Here is a 15,016-nt window from a genome sequence, read left to right as displayed (position 1 = left end):
CTGTTCTCTGTTTGGCTTTAGGGAATAAATTTGTTTTATTTATCACTATTTTTTAAAAGTGTCTGGTAGATCAAGCCTGTTAAGTTTTTCAAAACTTGTGTATCCTTACTATTATTGTCCGCTTAACCTGACCATACTTCAGAGAGATTCTGTTAAAATTCCAGCTATGGTAGCATTAGTTCACAAACTGGTCCCTATGTATGGGGGGCAAGGAAAAGCAAAGAGGCCGACCACTCCAGATTTGCAGGTAGCAGATTTATTAAGTGAAGGAACTTACTTTCAAGGCTTGTCTTGGGTGGCCCCAAGATGAGTAGATCCCCACACCTGCCTATCAGAATCCTATTGAGGCCTTGACTGGGTTCAATCATGTATACAGTCTAGATGGTCTCAGCAACACCCTACTCTCTCAAGGCTGTGTCCTTGAAAATGGTTCTCACTGTAAACAGTGGGCAAAGCAGACATTCCAAGAACTGGGAAGGGGGTGGTGAGCCTCAAATTGCCCAGGGCAGTCTCTCAGGTCAATTGGAGATTACATCCTCCTGATGACCTCCTCCAACAAGTAATGTATTTGTCATCTTTTCCTGAAATCTCTACCATTTTTTGCATTTTATATTTTGTATAATTTTAATAGAGTTGTTCTATAGTTTTAATGCAATCAAAAGCTATAACTTCAGAATATATTATACTATAAACTGCACTCTTTAAATCAGTTAGTAGAGACAAGTATCCTCCTTAATCACTGTATGTATGTGTATATTTATAGTTTTTAGTGATACACTTATTTTTGGCCTTGTTAGAGAATTATACCATAAGCAAGTGATTTGCTATTAATCTAGTAAAAATAGAGAAGGTAATTAAAAAAAATTAAGGTACTTCAATCATTGAGCATCAGAGCTGAACTTGCATTTAACAGAAAAATGCAGAATGAGAGCTATCATTTTTGTCTCAATATGCTTAACTTTATGTCTATTCATTCAAGAGCTGTATGTATACATTATGATAAAAATGCTAGATTAATATATAAGTATTTATTGAATGAAAGTTGAATGTGTAAAGTCAATTATATGTTCTTGCTTTATATGAGATGATTCAGATTTCAGTTCAGCCAACATATTCATTCATTCAACAGATATTATTTTGTTTTGATATTTTTTACCCTTTGATCCCCTTCCCCCATTTCTTTAAACTTGGCTTTAAGCTTCAGGCTCAAGAGCCCATCTTCTGCAGATCATTTAAGAAAGCACACAGAGTTCCTTTCCCCTCACCGTCTATTCTCCAGTCTGCCATACTTAGATCGGATGGTCTAACCTCCTCCACCTGCAAATGCTTACCAGCATGGGCTAAAGAGCTTGGACTCTGGAGTCAGCTTGCCTGGGTAAACATTAAAAATTAGCTGTGATTCCCTTCCTTAGAACCACCTTCCATCTCCTCCTTGGAATTTCTGAAAAATCACCTATTCCTTGAGAGTTGCCTGTGTAACCCCCTCTCTCACTTCCTTTATTGAATTTGTTTTTGAAAGTCTTTGAAAGTTCACTTCCTGTATGAATGCTTTCCAGCCTGAGGGAGAGGTAGTGAACTTGCCTTCTTTATCTAAATGTGTGATGTCCCATCCTCCATCTCATCCGAAGCCCCTGAAGAACTAACATGATGGGTGGGTTGGGGTGCGGGGGAGGTTGCATAAATTGCTTAGATACGGGGGCACCTGCGTGGCTCAGTGGATTGGGCCTCTGCCTGTGGCTCAGGTCATGGTCTCAGGGTCCTGGGACTGAGACTGCATCTCATGGGGCTCTCTGCTCAGCAGGGAGCCTGCTTCCCCCTCTCTGCTTGCTTCTGCTTGCTTGTGATCTCTCTCTGTCAAATAAATAAATAAAATCTTTTAAAAAAAGATTACTTAGATACAGGTTTTGTTTTCTGTCTTAACAAAATATTACTGTTTTTACATTATTATAATAAAAATGAAACTATGGCTTCAATTTCACAATTTAGTTAGGGTATTTCACATACTTTTGAAAAAAAAATTATTTTTATTTCTTGCAGATAAAAGATCTTACTCCCCTGAGCAGCAGGAAAAAAGAAAGCATGTCCCTCCTCCTTCTCTCTCCTCTCTTGCCTAAGGTCCTTCTATTTCTCTGTTTGTTCCTTCTTCCTTTTGCTTGCTCTTAAAATTTGACTTGCCCATTTTACTGGTTAATAGTGACCCCAAAGTAGATACAGTGCAAAAAAAAAAAAAAAAAAGAAAGAAAGAAAAATAAAAGAGGGGAGGGGGAATGGAAACCTCTTTGTTATGCTGTCATTTTACAAGAATCACATCCACTGACATGTTGTGACTTAATGGGCACCACTAAGCACTATTTCGCCAATTCTTTCATGGATTACTTCATTCAACAAATACACCGTTTGTTATGTGCGTGATATCATACTTATCACTCTTCCTCACTCCTGGAAAACCAAATTATCTAAGTTTATGTTTAGGTTTTCTGCTATTAAAACTTAATTTAGGAAAAGAACCACTAGAATTTGACATCTTCTTCTTCCTCCCTTTGCAAGATATAAGTAACTTCATGTATTTTTGCTAGTTTCTTCTATTTTCTCCAAGGTGTAGGGGGAAAAAAAGAAGCCAAGGGTTAGGGCCCAAGCAAAACTAGGCTCAAATTCTGGGTATCCATGTGAACTTAGAGACAACATACTTTTGTGTTTTTCTCAGTTAAGGGAGGGTAACTATATCTATAGCAAAAAGATGTGCAGCTTCGATGAGAAAGGTATGTAAAATGCCTTCCACCAAGGAGTGTTCCTTTCATTATATTGTTTGTCTTAGTTTATAAACCCTTTGGGGAAAGATTATAAACCCATCAATCTGAATTGCAGTAGTATTAATAATCGATAGAAAAAGTAAACACACAGTGCTAGCAGAGCAAGCAAATGTGTAACCTGAACACATTTAAGTAAAGCCATTTATTGATTTTACAACAGGGTACTTCACATGCACTGGGTGTGATTTCAAGGGCAGTTTATTTGCTGTTGTATTGAGCTGGGGAAATTTTGCAGTGAAAATTCAGAAACAGGTATTTCTGAGGCATTTTGTTCTCTCGTGGGGGAATTTCTTCTTTCTTTTCTCGTTCAAACAAAAAAAAACTATAGAAGATATTTACATATTAGTATTTGTGAGGTGAAATTGTGGAAAATCCAGGCACTTGCAATGTGGCAGAACTGGGTCCTACGTGACCATAAGCACGTTGTAGGACTTCTCTGAGCCTTGGGTTTTTGAACTGTAAAATTGGCATAACGTGCATGAATTAAGTGCAGTGTGTATTTAAAACACCTGGCACATATTGACAGTGTTATTACTTCCGCTCCCAGGTCCCAGGTCCACCTGACTGGCTACAATCATGCCTATAAACACCTGTCGAATGTATGAGGACCCATTGTAGGGTTTCCCGTGGTTCGTTTCATTTAATTCTCCCATCAAGGCATTTGGTGTGTAAAGCTAGCGAAGGTTCAGGCCTCCTCTCTTGTCCAAGTCCCTTCCAAAGCCCTGAATCTAATTTTACATCTTCCCTCGAAGAAGCCCCCTACCCCTCATTGTTTAAGTTTCAGGTCCCACAAAATCTGGACTCGCCCTGGATGGGTACTATTGTTCTCATTTTGCAAAGAGGGGTCAAGTAAATTGCCCAAGATCACACAGTTGTAAGTAGTGGAGCGAGACTTTAAAACAGCCCGACCCCAGAGCCCAAACTCCTAGCCATGCGGATGCTGGTTATTGGGAGAGGGAGCCAACGGCGGGGCGTAAAATCAGCGCTCAAGTCCCTGCGAGCGGCTAACGCGGGCAGGCTGGGGTCGGAGGGGATCACCCCGCCGAGGCTCCCCGCCCCTTCCTCCCCTTCCCCTTCTCCTTTTCCGCGCCGCCGAGTCGGAACCGCGCCGCTCGCCCGGCGGCCGCCCAGACCGTCCGCTTCCCTTCGGCTGCCCGCGCCGGGCCCCGGGATCGGACCCCAGAACTTTCCTAGGAGGGGAAACTTGGCGGCGAGGCGGGAGGACTCGAAGGTGAGGTGCTCGGCGGGCGGGGCGGCGGCGGCCGTGGTGGCGGGAGCGGCGCGCAGGTGGGTGCGCGGGTCCCGCGGCAGGTGCCGGAGGCCGGCGGGGCGGAGCGAGGCGGGGCGGGGCGAGGCGGGGCGAGGCGGAGAAGGCTCACGACCGGAGGCAGCCGGGCCAGGCCGCTCCCGCGTGCTGAGGGGCGCACCGGCCGCCGGCGGGCCGCCTCTGGCTCGGGGCGCGCTTCCCCTTTCTCTCGGGTCGGCTGCTGCTCGCTCCCGCGCCGGGCGGGGCGGGGCGGGGCGGGTGACGGTGACGAGCGAGCGCAGGAGCCGCCACCTACCGCCCGCCCCGCAGTCCCCGGGCGGGGGGCGTGTTTTGCCTTATCCAACTCTGGGTGCACAGAGGCTGGGAGCGGAGGGTGCGGGGACCTCTGCGTTAACCGCAGGGTAATTTCTGAACCACCCCAAACGTGAGAATATCAAGTTCAAACGTAGCTTGTCCCCCGAGAGACCGAAGTGATGGGAAGAAAATGACCGAGTGGCGGCGGGGGGAAGTCCCCACAGACTTCGGGAGAAAAGGGACCGGGGATCGTGGTGCCCCCAACACCCTCGACAAGGCACAGAGAATTGGGGTGGCCTTGCTGGGTGGCGTGCGGGACACGCTACCTGCAGCGCGGTCGCCGTGGCTTTTGCAGGTGCGCAGCTGTGTGTGTTATCCGCGACAGCGGCCCTGCTTCGGGGTGTGTGCGCTGGGGGCGCGGGCGGCTTGGCCGAAGGAAAGTGACCCCCGGGTTTCGTTTACTTAAGTGTGAAGAGGTTCGTAGAAGCCGCTCCTACTGAGAAAAATAAGTGACAATGATCAGACTTACTCCAGTGTCGTGGTATTGAGCGTCTGTCTGGCCACTTGAATGAAAACAGAAATACTGTGAGGTGTTTACGGAATGCGTAATGACACTACAAGGTTTATACTGTCTGGTGCCTGACGGCCAAACCTCAGGCGCCTCCCAGAAGCACCTGCAGAGTTTTTCAAAGTACACCTTGTTGGACCCACCCCAAAGATCCCGAGCCAGAAGTGATGGGGTTGAAGCCCTGGCCCGGACATTATTTATTTATTTAATTTTGTAAAAGCTTCCCTGGGGATTTTGCTATGGGCACTTGATTTGAAATCAGGAAGTGGAGGGATTGGGTTTTACTCAGTGTGACCATTGAACAAACTTTAATCACCGTGTTTTCTCACCTGTAAAGTAGTAACCTGTAACCCGGTTAAGTAACCAGTAAGCTGGTTAAGATCCTAATAAAGGTATAGAATGAACAAAGTGTGGAAAAGGGAGAAATCAGAATAACGATCCACAATTCTGGTTCGGTCGCCACAAAGGACGCATGCTTTGGTCCTGCAAGGGGTGTTTGGATTAAGCGGGAGGGGAATGGAAGAAAAAAACCTTGCAGGGAAAAGGAGTGTTTGCTTTCAGGTAGTCTGATCTGTAACAGTGTTGGTATAAACTGTAACTCAGAAAATCAGAATCATTTAGAAAAGACGCAAGCGAGCTCCAGCCTGCCCCATCTCAGGATGATGGTTTGAAAAAGGCTCTCCATGTACATTTCCTCCTCTTAAAAAAACCAAAGGCTTTAGATTATTTTTCATAGAGGCAAATCAAAAGCCAGGGATCAGCAGTGTGTCCTGCCCTGTCATAATCCCAGTCAGACCAAGGGCTGCATGCTCCCCCTGATAAATGTGAATTTGGGTTCCGTTACTCAACAGACCTATGTTGGAGATCTTGATGTACTAGGCATTTCAAAAATACAAAGATGAATAAAACGCAGGTTTTTGTTCGAGCTATCTCTGGCTAGTGGAGGAGAGTGGTGTGTGAAACAGGCCACGATATAAACTGGTTAAGATGATAATAACGCTGTGGAATGAGCAGAGTTCCATGTGGCCCAGAAGAAAGAGCAGCCCCGTCAGCCTCAGGGGAAGGGCATTACCCTGGAGCTGGGTAAACATCACACTTCTGTAAAAGCTTTGAGAATTGAGGATTCTCTGTGTAGTCAAATCTGTGTTATTTTTCAATCTGATGAAATTCTAGTGTAATCATATGCTGACAATCTAAAGTAGAAATTACTTTTGGTTTCATGATGACTCTTTTCGAAATTTACTAAGCTTTCTGTCATTTCATCTTTGTAAAAGTCTCAGCTGGGTCTAAAGTTAATCCAAGAAAGGGGTTGTCAAAAACAACAAACTTTTCAATGTGTCCTGCGTTCTTACTAAATATTTATCTCTACTTAAAAATAACATTCAGATAAAGTCTGTTATATGCATATTTTTTAAAATGTGCTCTTTCTGGGGTGGTTTTCATTGTGTTCATTAGGAAAGCTTAATATGATTTAATAGAGGAGAAAGCGCAAGAGGAAAGCTGCAAGAGGAATTTTAAAAAAAGGAATAATTAGGAGGAGGAGGAGGTCGGGAGGAGTACGGTGTTTGGTAGAATTGGTAGCGAGAGGGTACTTGTTGGGAGGGAAGAGTAAAAAAAAAAAAAAGTGGGGATATCAAACATGGCCACTAGCTTCTTCAGGGATTCAATGTGTATGGACTCTTAGTTTTCAAAGTTATTTCAGAACATAGTGGGAGGCAGTATAGTGTGGTGGTTAAAGCATGGGTTCAACAGTTCTGAGTTTGACTGATGACTTTAACTACCTGCGTCTGCTCATTTGTAAAATGAGGATAATATGATCTCCAGGAGACTTGTGAGGATTAACAGCTATGATGCTTAGGAGGCACCTGGCTGTGATAAGGCCTCAGTCACCACTGGCCTCTACTCTTGCTGTTCTTATCTCCCCTTACTTGATCCTAGTAGAAGCACCCGTGAGCCAGGCAGATAGCTAGGTCCTCTTTTTCCAGTTGGAGTTGGGCCAAGCTGGCTTGTGAAAGTCATATAGGTAATAGGTAGCTGAACTGAAGGGAGAAGCTCTGTCTTTTGCGATTTTGTGTCTGCGTTTCTCCTGCTCCTCACTGTTGCTGATGGGGTTCTGGCTAAAGTCGCCCCTCCCTGGTGTTTAAAGGGCCAAAGGCTGTAACTGTGTGTGTCTGTTTCAGCTCTTTCACTAACAACAGCACTCAGTGACTCTCCACTTCTCATGGTTGATTTCTATGAAAATTACATTTTTCTTGGGCTTATGGATGGGAGAGGGAGACCATGGGAAAGCCATAAGGAAGCACTATATGGAAGAGCTCTAAAATGAGGAGCCCCTTGCTCCAATTTCCAGTAATGTGTTGTAATATTACTAGAAAAGTAGCCTTATTGCTCAGCAACTCAACTGCTTTCATCTGCAGCTGGTGGGGATTCTGGTGCAAAAATATTTCCTTGCATATCCCCGGTCACATACGTCTGGTCCCTGGAGAGGTGGGGGAGGGGATCATGCATCATGGCTGTGGGTCAGATCTTAATTAGAATGTTAACTGGTAATTCGCAATGGAGAAGTATAACCAAGACTCTCTTCAATGTAAAACAAGGATGCAGAAAAGTATAAAGAAAGAATGTTTTGGAGAGCAGCCCCCAGCTTTGGTTCATTTTTTTTTTTTTCCTTAATAAAGGTGTGCCTTTAATCTTCATGGATCATCTTTCTCCTTTTACCTGCAAAGGATTCCCAACTTCATAACTCTCAATTTAGCATTTTTTTAAAGATTTTATCTATTTGAAGGAGCCTGCACATGCTAGAGAGCAAGAGCTGGGGGGGAGGAGTAAAGGGAGAGGGAGAAGTAGACTTCCTGCTGAGCAGGGAGCCCAGTGTAGGACTGGATCCCAACGTCCTGGGATTGTGACCCGAGCCAAAGGCAGACACTAAACCCACTGAGCCACTCAGGTACCCCTCAATTTAGCATTTTTAACCTTCTTAATCGAGCAATCAGAACTGCATATGCCTAGGATAGTGTTGGGTGCTGTAGGTGATACTCAAGGTAAAAAGTCAACAGATAGCCCAAGAAGTAGTGAAGAAACAAGTGGTGGGGTGAATGTAAATGCCAAGTGGGTATGGTACAGTCTCCCAAAAGGTTTGAGAACTCTTCGTGGTGGAGGAGAGCAGACTGCAGCCCTCCTACAAGGGTCAGAATGGCCTTTCAAACTGTGGTCCCCTGAGGATGGCATTAGGGATAAAGAGCTGAAGGAGTAAGAGAATAGATAACTGGGACCTTGAGGCTCATCCCCAACAGCTAATCTCAGGCATCCGAAAAGACCAAAGCAGGTTTCCTTGCTGCACAGCGTCCCTGGGAGAATACTAGTGGCAAGGCAAATTTACTCCGCCAGTTACAAGGCTCCCTGAAATTCACAAGGTGTCTTAGTCTGTTTAGTCATTAGTTACAATAGGCATTAACTATCTATTGAATACATTTGCTAAATATACTGAAAACACCTGAGGGAGTTTGGGTTAGGGCTTCGAAGAGCATTTATCCAAGTATAAATGATTCTTCCCTATTCCTGGAACAGAGTTTAGAGATCAGGAAGTCATAGGATCCCCAGGGAAGGAAAGTGGTGGGCAGGTGTCTGGAGAGGATTTGGGGATCTTTGTTATCAGACACAAAGGCCCTTGAGTTCTGCCCAGATGTTAGCAGGACCTGTGGGTCTGAGTCACAGTAAATAAACAAATCCAAATCTGTCTAAATCATCCCATTTTTAGATTATTAATTTACACCTGAAAGATGAAAGTGACTAACAGGCCAGGCCCCTTTTCAGATTAGTAGGTTGAGACATTTACATTATGACAGAGGCAACCAGGTAAAAGCTGGAGGGCAACTTGTTGAGGAAAGAGAACAGAGGAGTTGACTGATCCTGCATGATAGTGTCACGAAGCCACGGAAGCCTGTGAGCTCCCCTTCACCAGGCAGTGAGCCCACGGCTGGTCTCTCCTCTGCACAGTGATAGAGATCCATCGACTGTCATGCTTCACTTTAAGTCTCCCTTTCCAGGGCTCCCAGATCACTGGCATTTGCTTAGCTTTGTCAACCACTTATAGGTGTTCATGATTTTGATTTAGTCATGATAATCTCTCTTAAGTTGGAGGTCATTGTCTCTTGGAGAAATTCTAGTATGTGAGAATTTACTTTTGAGGACTCTTTCGGCAACTACACCAATTCTAGCTTCAGTATATGTGTATGAATTTTGAGTCTCTCTTATTAGAGATAATCAGGTCTTGGCTCAGCCTAAACTTAGATTGAGATCTGGCTGAAGGTGCAACCACAATAGTAAGTAGCTTCTGAATTGGCCATCCATTTGTATAGGTCCACAAACCTGAAGACTTTAGGCTAAAAGAAGATAAAAGCAGCATCTAGTGGTGAGAGGAATGGAGGTGAGTGGTGCGGAGGAAATGGGCTGGCCTACAGCACCCCCTGCCAGCAACAACCACTGACCCCAGGGGCCCAATTACTTAGACTTTGGGGTAGGGGGCTCAGAAGTGTGAACTGATGGAACTAATTTTGGTGTCATTTTTGCAAGAGGATTGAGAGAAATATAACATCTTTAGCCACTTGAAGGTTTGGGGTTTGGGGGTAAGTTGGAAGGTGAGCAGGGAAGGGTCTGGTTCTCTGGACCACTGTGAGGTGCCTGCATGAAGCTGGCAATGGGCTTGTGCCCCTCTTGCCAGTGATGGAACAGCCCTGGGCTGGGGCGTGGTGGGGAGGGTGGAGAAGTGGGTCTGTGATGAGAAGAAAAATGTTTTAATATATACATTATCTGAGACAGAAGAAGATATTAATAGTTTTTTAATGTTTGAGAAAAATCAGAGTAGAAAATTTTTAGCAAACAAAAGGTAAATAGAACACTACCTGTTATTATCAATTTGCTATGTGTAAAATGTCAGTTACTCTGTCTTTATATAGGTATTGATGTGGCTTAATAAAGGTGAATGTGTCAAACTATATAAAGTTGTTTAAATGAATTCTCTGGAGCTCAAGGGTTCCTCCAGGTTGCCCCAAGGTGGATGGGAGTTAGGAAAAGGGATAATGGAAAAGTAAAGTGAAATCTCTTGTACATGTTCCTGCTCCAACTCTGCTTTCCTTTTGTCTGTTTTCTGTGTTGACCTTCTGCTGTATCATTATGGAAAAGTGTATCTGCTTTCAAAAGTAAGAGTGTTACTAGTATAAGCACTATCAAAGGCTACATTTTAGCCCAAATTATAGGGCTGCTATTTATCTGGAACATGAATCTATCTCTGAATACAGAACCCAAATCAAGACATTGATTATATAATCGTGGGAACCAGAGTTTTTCTCTCAGGCCTCATCATCATTAATCATGGGAATGTACTTTTTTCCCTAAAGGCACCTGTACTCACTATTTATCCCTTTGACAACTGTGGCTCTGTATCTGGAGATGAGCAGGCCACATTTCTCTTCCTGGAGCCTTAGGACTTTGCTAAGGATGCAAGTGAAGGACAGAGTTCTGGGCAGAGTGGGGCTGCACCGGCCAGTGGGTCTATAGACCCTTTCTGTGGAATCCTGCCTGCGTGAGGAAAAAGGATTGTAGGCTTGTAGGATTGAAGGTACCTTGTAGGGACCCTCAAGGATTGTAGGTTTGATGTTACCTCAAGCTTTGCAGGAGAGCAGGATCCTAAGGAGCAAGATTTGGGAATAAAGGCAATTGTGTTTAAACCATATAAACACATTTCCTCACATTAAAGAATGCCGAGGCCATTGGTTTTGTGTGGCAAGCACAGCAAGAGCTGGTGGGTTGTGATTCTCATGCTGCCTCTGTTCTTGGCTTTGTGACCTTTGAATCTTCTTCCTTATATGTAAAGTGAAAGTATCAAACTAAGCACTTGGCGAGCTTCCTTCTCTGCTAAATACCTTGTGTCTTGGCAAGTGTATTTTTATGAATAACTATGGATATGAATATCTGTGCCTCTCAGTGCTCATTTCTCATATTTTATATTTTTCCTAAAAAAGAAATGAGACCTTCCTTTTTCTGTGTATGTCATGCCACCATATGTAAAGGATATTTTTCAATAGAAGTTTCCTTTTTTTTTTTTTTTAGCTTGAACGAAATTTGGGTGGAATCTTTCATTATAACATCATATTGAGGAAAAAGTGTTTGTTTTATGTCGAACACTGAGCTGCGTTAGGTACAAGATATAACATTTGCATTATCATTCATCTATTAAATACTGTAGATCATTTTCAAATTTAAAATTGCTGGAAATATTTTCGTAAAGAAAATAGCTCTGGTATAACTCAGACATGAATAAGTGTGTGTACACTTTTTCCTAATATAAAGGGAGTTTGAAAGGATGTTCATCGAATTTAATCCTGTCTACCTCTGGGGAATGGACTATTAAAGGAGATGGTAAACTTCTAATTTTTACATAGGTACTTTTGTGTTGTTACAAGGAACATATATTTTATAGTATCATGTGTGATTTGTTACAGAATGAGCCTTCATGATCATAAAGTATCTTCCTTTATCGGATTGGTAGACCACGATCACCATTTGACATAAGTAATATAAGACTTAAAGTTAAATAGTATCATTTTGTTAGACTAGGAAAATGGATACCTGTTCCATTAGAAGAGTAGATTTGGGGGTTAGATGTGTTTTTTGGTGTATATTTGGACAAGATTCATGTGATAGTTGATATAAGCAAAGACATTTCTCCAACCACTAAAAGAGTCTTGAATCCAGAGATGACAAATAAGTGTCATCATATCTGGTTGTGGCTGCCTAGAGGGAAGAATTTAGAGGTCCTATCTATGTTCGCTGGCCAAAAAACCATGATCAGTAATTGACCTCATCAAGGTACCAGAGGGTGAAGAAAATGATCATTTGCCATGCATTTACCATTCCTGAATCCTAGAATTTTAGGTGATGAGTTTTATCTACATATCTTAAGGGCTTACTATCTATACCATTTATTATACTTAATCAGACAGTATTTTGCATAGTTAATGGACAGTTTTCTGATAAATCATGTTAAGATTACAATGACTGGCATCTTTTGTATTCCTCATAGAGGCAGGCATAATAGTGTAACTATAAGAATTACTCAAGGGGCACCTGGGTGGCTCAGTGGGTTAAAGCCTCTGCCTTTGGCTCAGGTCATGATCCCAGGGTCCTGGGATCAAGCCCTGCATTGGGCTCTCTGCTCAGCGGGGAGTCTGCTTCCTCCTCTCTCTCTCTCTGCCTGCCTCTCTGCCTACCTGTGATCTCTGTCAAATAAATAAATACAAATCTTTTAAAAAAAATAAAAGAATTACTCAAGAATTAACGATGAATAATTTATCTTGTCATGTTGAGGTTATAGCTAATAAGGATAATTCAGTATGATTGAGCATCAACCAAAATAATTTCAGAACATTTACCAGTATACAGGTTTGGCTGAAAAACCAAGTATTGTAATTTACAATTTTGTTCTGAGGCCCTCTTCAATCATCTGTTTGGTACCAAGAAGGAGTTAAATGGTTTTGGTGTATCTCAGGTTTTTTGTTGTTGTTGTTGTTTTTAAAGATTTTATTTATTTATTTGACAGAGAGATTACAAGTAGGCAGAGAGGCATGCGGTGTGTGTGTGTGGGGGGGGGTAGAATCAGGCTCACTTCTGAGCAGAGAGCCTGATATGGGGCTTGACCCCAGGACCCTGAGATCATGACCTGAGCTGAAGGCAGAGGCTTAACCCACGGAGCCACCCAGGAGCCCCAAGAGTGGCTCAGTTTTTACATTCGTGGTTTAAGAGGGCAAAATGTTACGTACATGCTGGATGTATGAGCTGTTAGAAAAGAAAAATAAGAAAGTCCTCCCAACCCTATTTATTCTTTTCTTGGAGAAAAGAAGGCACTTAGTCAATTATTTGGTAGTATGAAGCTTCCAGCACTTTGGGTCTCCAATTATTTCAGAATATCTTGCTTGCAACCATATGAACAAGATATTCATTCATTCAACAATTTCTGTTGAACACTTACTACATGCCAAGTACTGTTCTAGGCTCTGGGAATAGAGTAGTGGGTAAGAGAGTGAGCCCCTGGCCCGTGTTATTCATCACAGATGAGAACATTAAATCTCTGCAAAGTGTCCTGCCCAACATGATAAAAGTAGGACTTAACTCTAAATTCAGTGTTCTATTCTTTTTGCTATAATACTTTACATAATTCTGGAGGACCCTGGTCAGATAACAGCAGGATGGTTCTGTCAACCTTTTTTTTGCTCTTCCCTAGGTGGTGATTCACTCTTCCATCTTGTGTGGCATGGAATGCATGTGGAGAGATATACCATCCATGGGAGCCAGTTACACTTGTTCTAGTTCTAGGGAAAATCATATTCATCTTCTGAATAACGACCTAGAATCATGTTATTAAAAATAACATGTGAGGGGCACTGGGTGGCTCAGTGGGTTAAGCCTCTGCGTTTGGCTCAGGTCATGATCTCGAGGTTCTGGCATTGAGTCCCACATCGGGCTCCCTGCTCAGCAGGAAGCCTGCTTCCCCCTCTCTCTCTGCCTGCTGTTCTGTCTACTTGTGATCTCTCTCTCTCCCTCCCTCTCTGTATCAAATAAATAAAATCTTAAAAAAAAAAACAACAACAACATGTGAGTAGGGGCCTCTTGGTGGCTCAGTCCATTAAACGTCGGACTTTTGATTTCAGCTTAGGTCATGATCTCAGGGTTGTGAGATAGAGCACATCCCCCCTCCCCACTTGGGCTCTGTGCTGGGCATGGAGCCTGCTTGAGGTTGAGATTTTCTCTCTGTCTCTCTCTCTCTAACTCTCCCCAGGCTCAGTTGTTCACACTCTCTCAAGACACACACACACACACGGGACACCTGGGTGGCTCAGTGGGTTAAAGCCTCTGCCTTCGGCTGGGGTCATGATCTCAGGGTCCTGGAATCGAGCCCCACGTTGGGCTCTCTGCTCAGTGGGGAGCCTGCCTCCCCACTCTCTCTCTGCCTACCTCTCTGCTTACTTGTGATCTCTGTCAAATAAATAAAAAAGACAAAAAAAAATCATACACACACAAGTAAAATAAAATAATTGAAGCAGTATTTTTTTCAAACTCTTGTTTTATTTTGGTAGAATGAAACCATTATTTAAACAAAAAGTACATCAGTATTAGTAAGATAAATATTATGTGAACTTCATGAATATTTTTGTATTAGATTGCAATATGAAACTTTTCTTACTGTTGGTTGTGGTCAAAAACATTTGAAATGTTGGCTTAAAGGGCATCAGATAAGATATTGTTTGTGACAAAAATAAAAGTAGATGATTATCCTTAGCAGTCCTTTTAGTGTATGTGTTGATAACCCAAAGGGATCACAGCAATAAAGTAGAATTTCTGGAAGAAAATTTTAATGGAAGTTACTTGGCATCTGAATATATGCCTGAACAGATTTTTTTTTCATTAAACACACACATGTTGCAGTTACTGGTTTCCCTGTGTCCTAGTCTTTTGCTTATTGCGGTTTCCTGTATTGAGTGGTTTCGTTATTTTTTGAAATACATTTTGCAATTTAATTGCATGATATATAGAGAAATTTGGGGAAGTAAATTACCTATTTGAGGCAATATCATATAATCTGATTATGCTAATGTCTACAGCTGATTAGACGTTAATATATGTTGCTAAATATAACCTAAATTGTTTTAAAATTATTTTTTCCACTTAATTTCTGAATATTTGTCACTGGGTTTTGCCTGAAGGTATTTATTTGTAATAAAAGAGTAAGAGATACAGTTCCCTAAATTGGGAGATTTCATAGACTATAGGAAAAGATCTTTAATTTGGAATTTGGTAATTTGGACAATTGGACTGATACTTTGGAAATATAAGAGCTTATTGCTAAAAATGATTGTGTAAAGAGACCTTAAGAGTTTTAAATCTATGTAAAATTACATAGATTTTGGTAGCACTTAAGTCTATTTTTTTACATTGTAATTTGTTTCAGAGATATGTATAGAAATGAAATTATTGAATGAGCCAGGACAGCGATATATATATGCTTGTTCTTTGCAAACCACG

The 15,016-nt window shown here is 42.4% G+C and overlaps 1 protein-coding gene across 1 annotated transcript in view; it reads left to right on the top strand.

The window, feature by feature from the left end:
• Positions 1-3,912: 3,912 nt before the first annotated feature.
• Positions 3,913-15,016, top strand: part of PLAGL1 (PLAG1 like zinc finger 1) — a 109,416-nt gene continuing 98,312 nt past the window's right edge. The window contains exon 1 of the mRNA XM_059400872.1: positions 3,913-4,041. The gene's annotated coding sequence lies outside the window, so the exon portion shown is untranslated. The remainder of the gene's footprint in view (positions 4,042-15,016) is intronic.

The sequence above is a fragment of the Mustela nigripes genome, chromosome 5 (genome assembly GCF_022355385.1).
Source record: "Mustela nigripes isolate SB6536 chromosome 5, MUSNIG.SB6536, whole genome shotgun sequence".
NCBI classification, from domain to species: domain Eukaryota; kingdom Metazoa; phylum Chordata; class Mammalia; order Carnivora; family Mustelidae; genus Mustela; species Mustela nigripes.
This window is presented reverse-complemented; position numbering and strand designations above follow the sequence as displayed.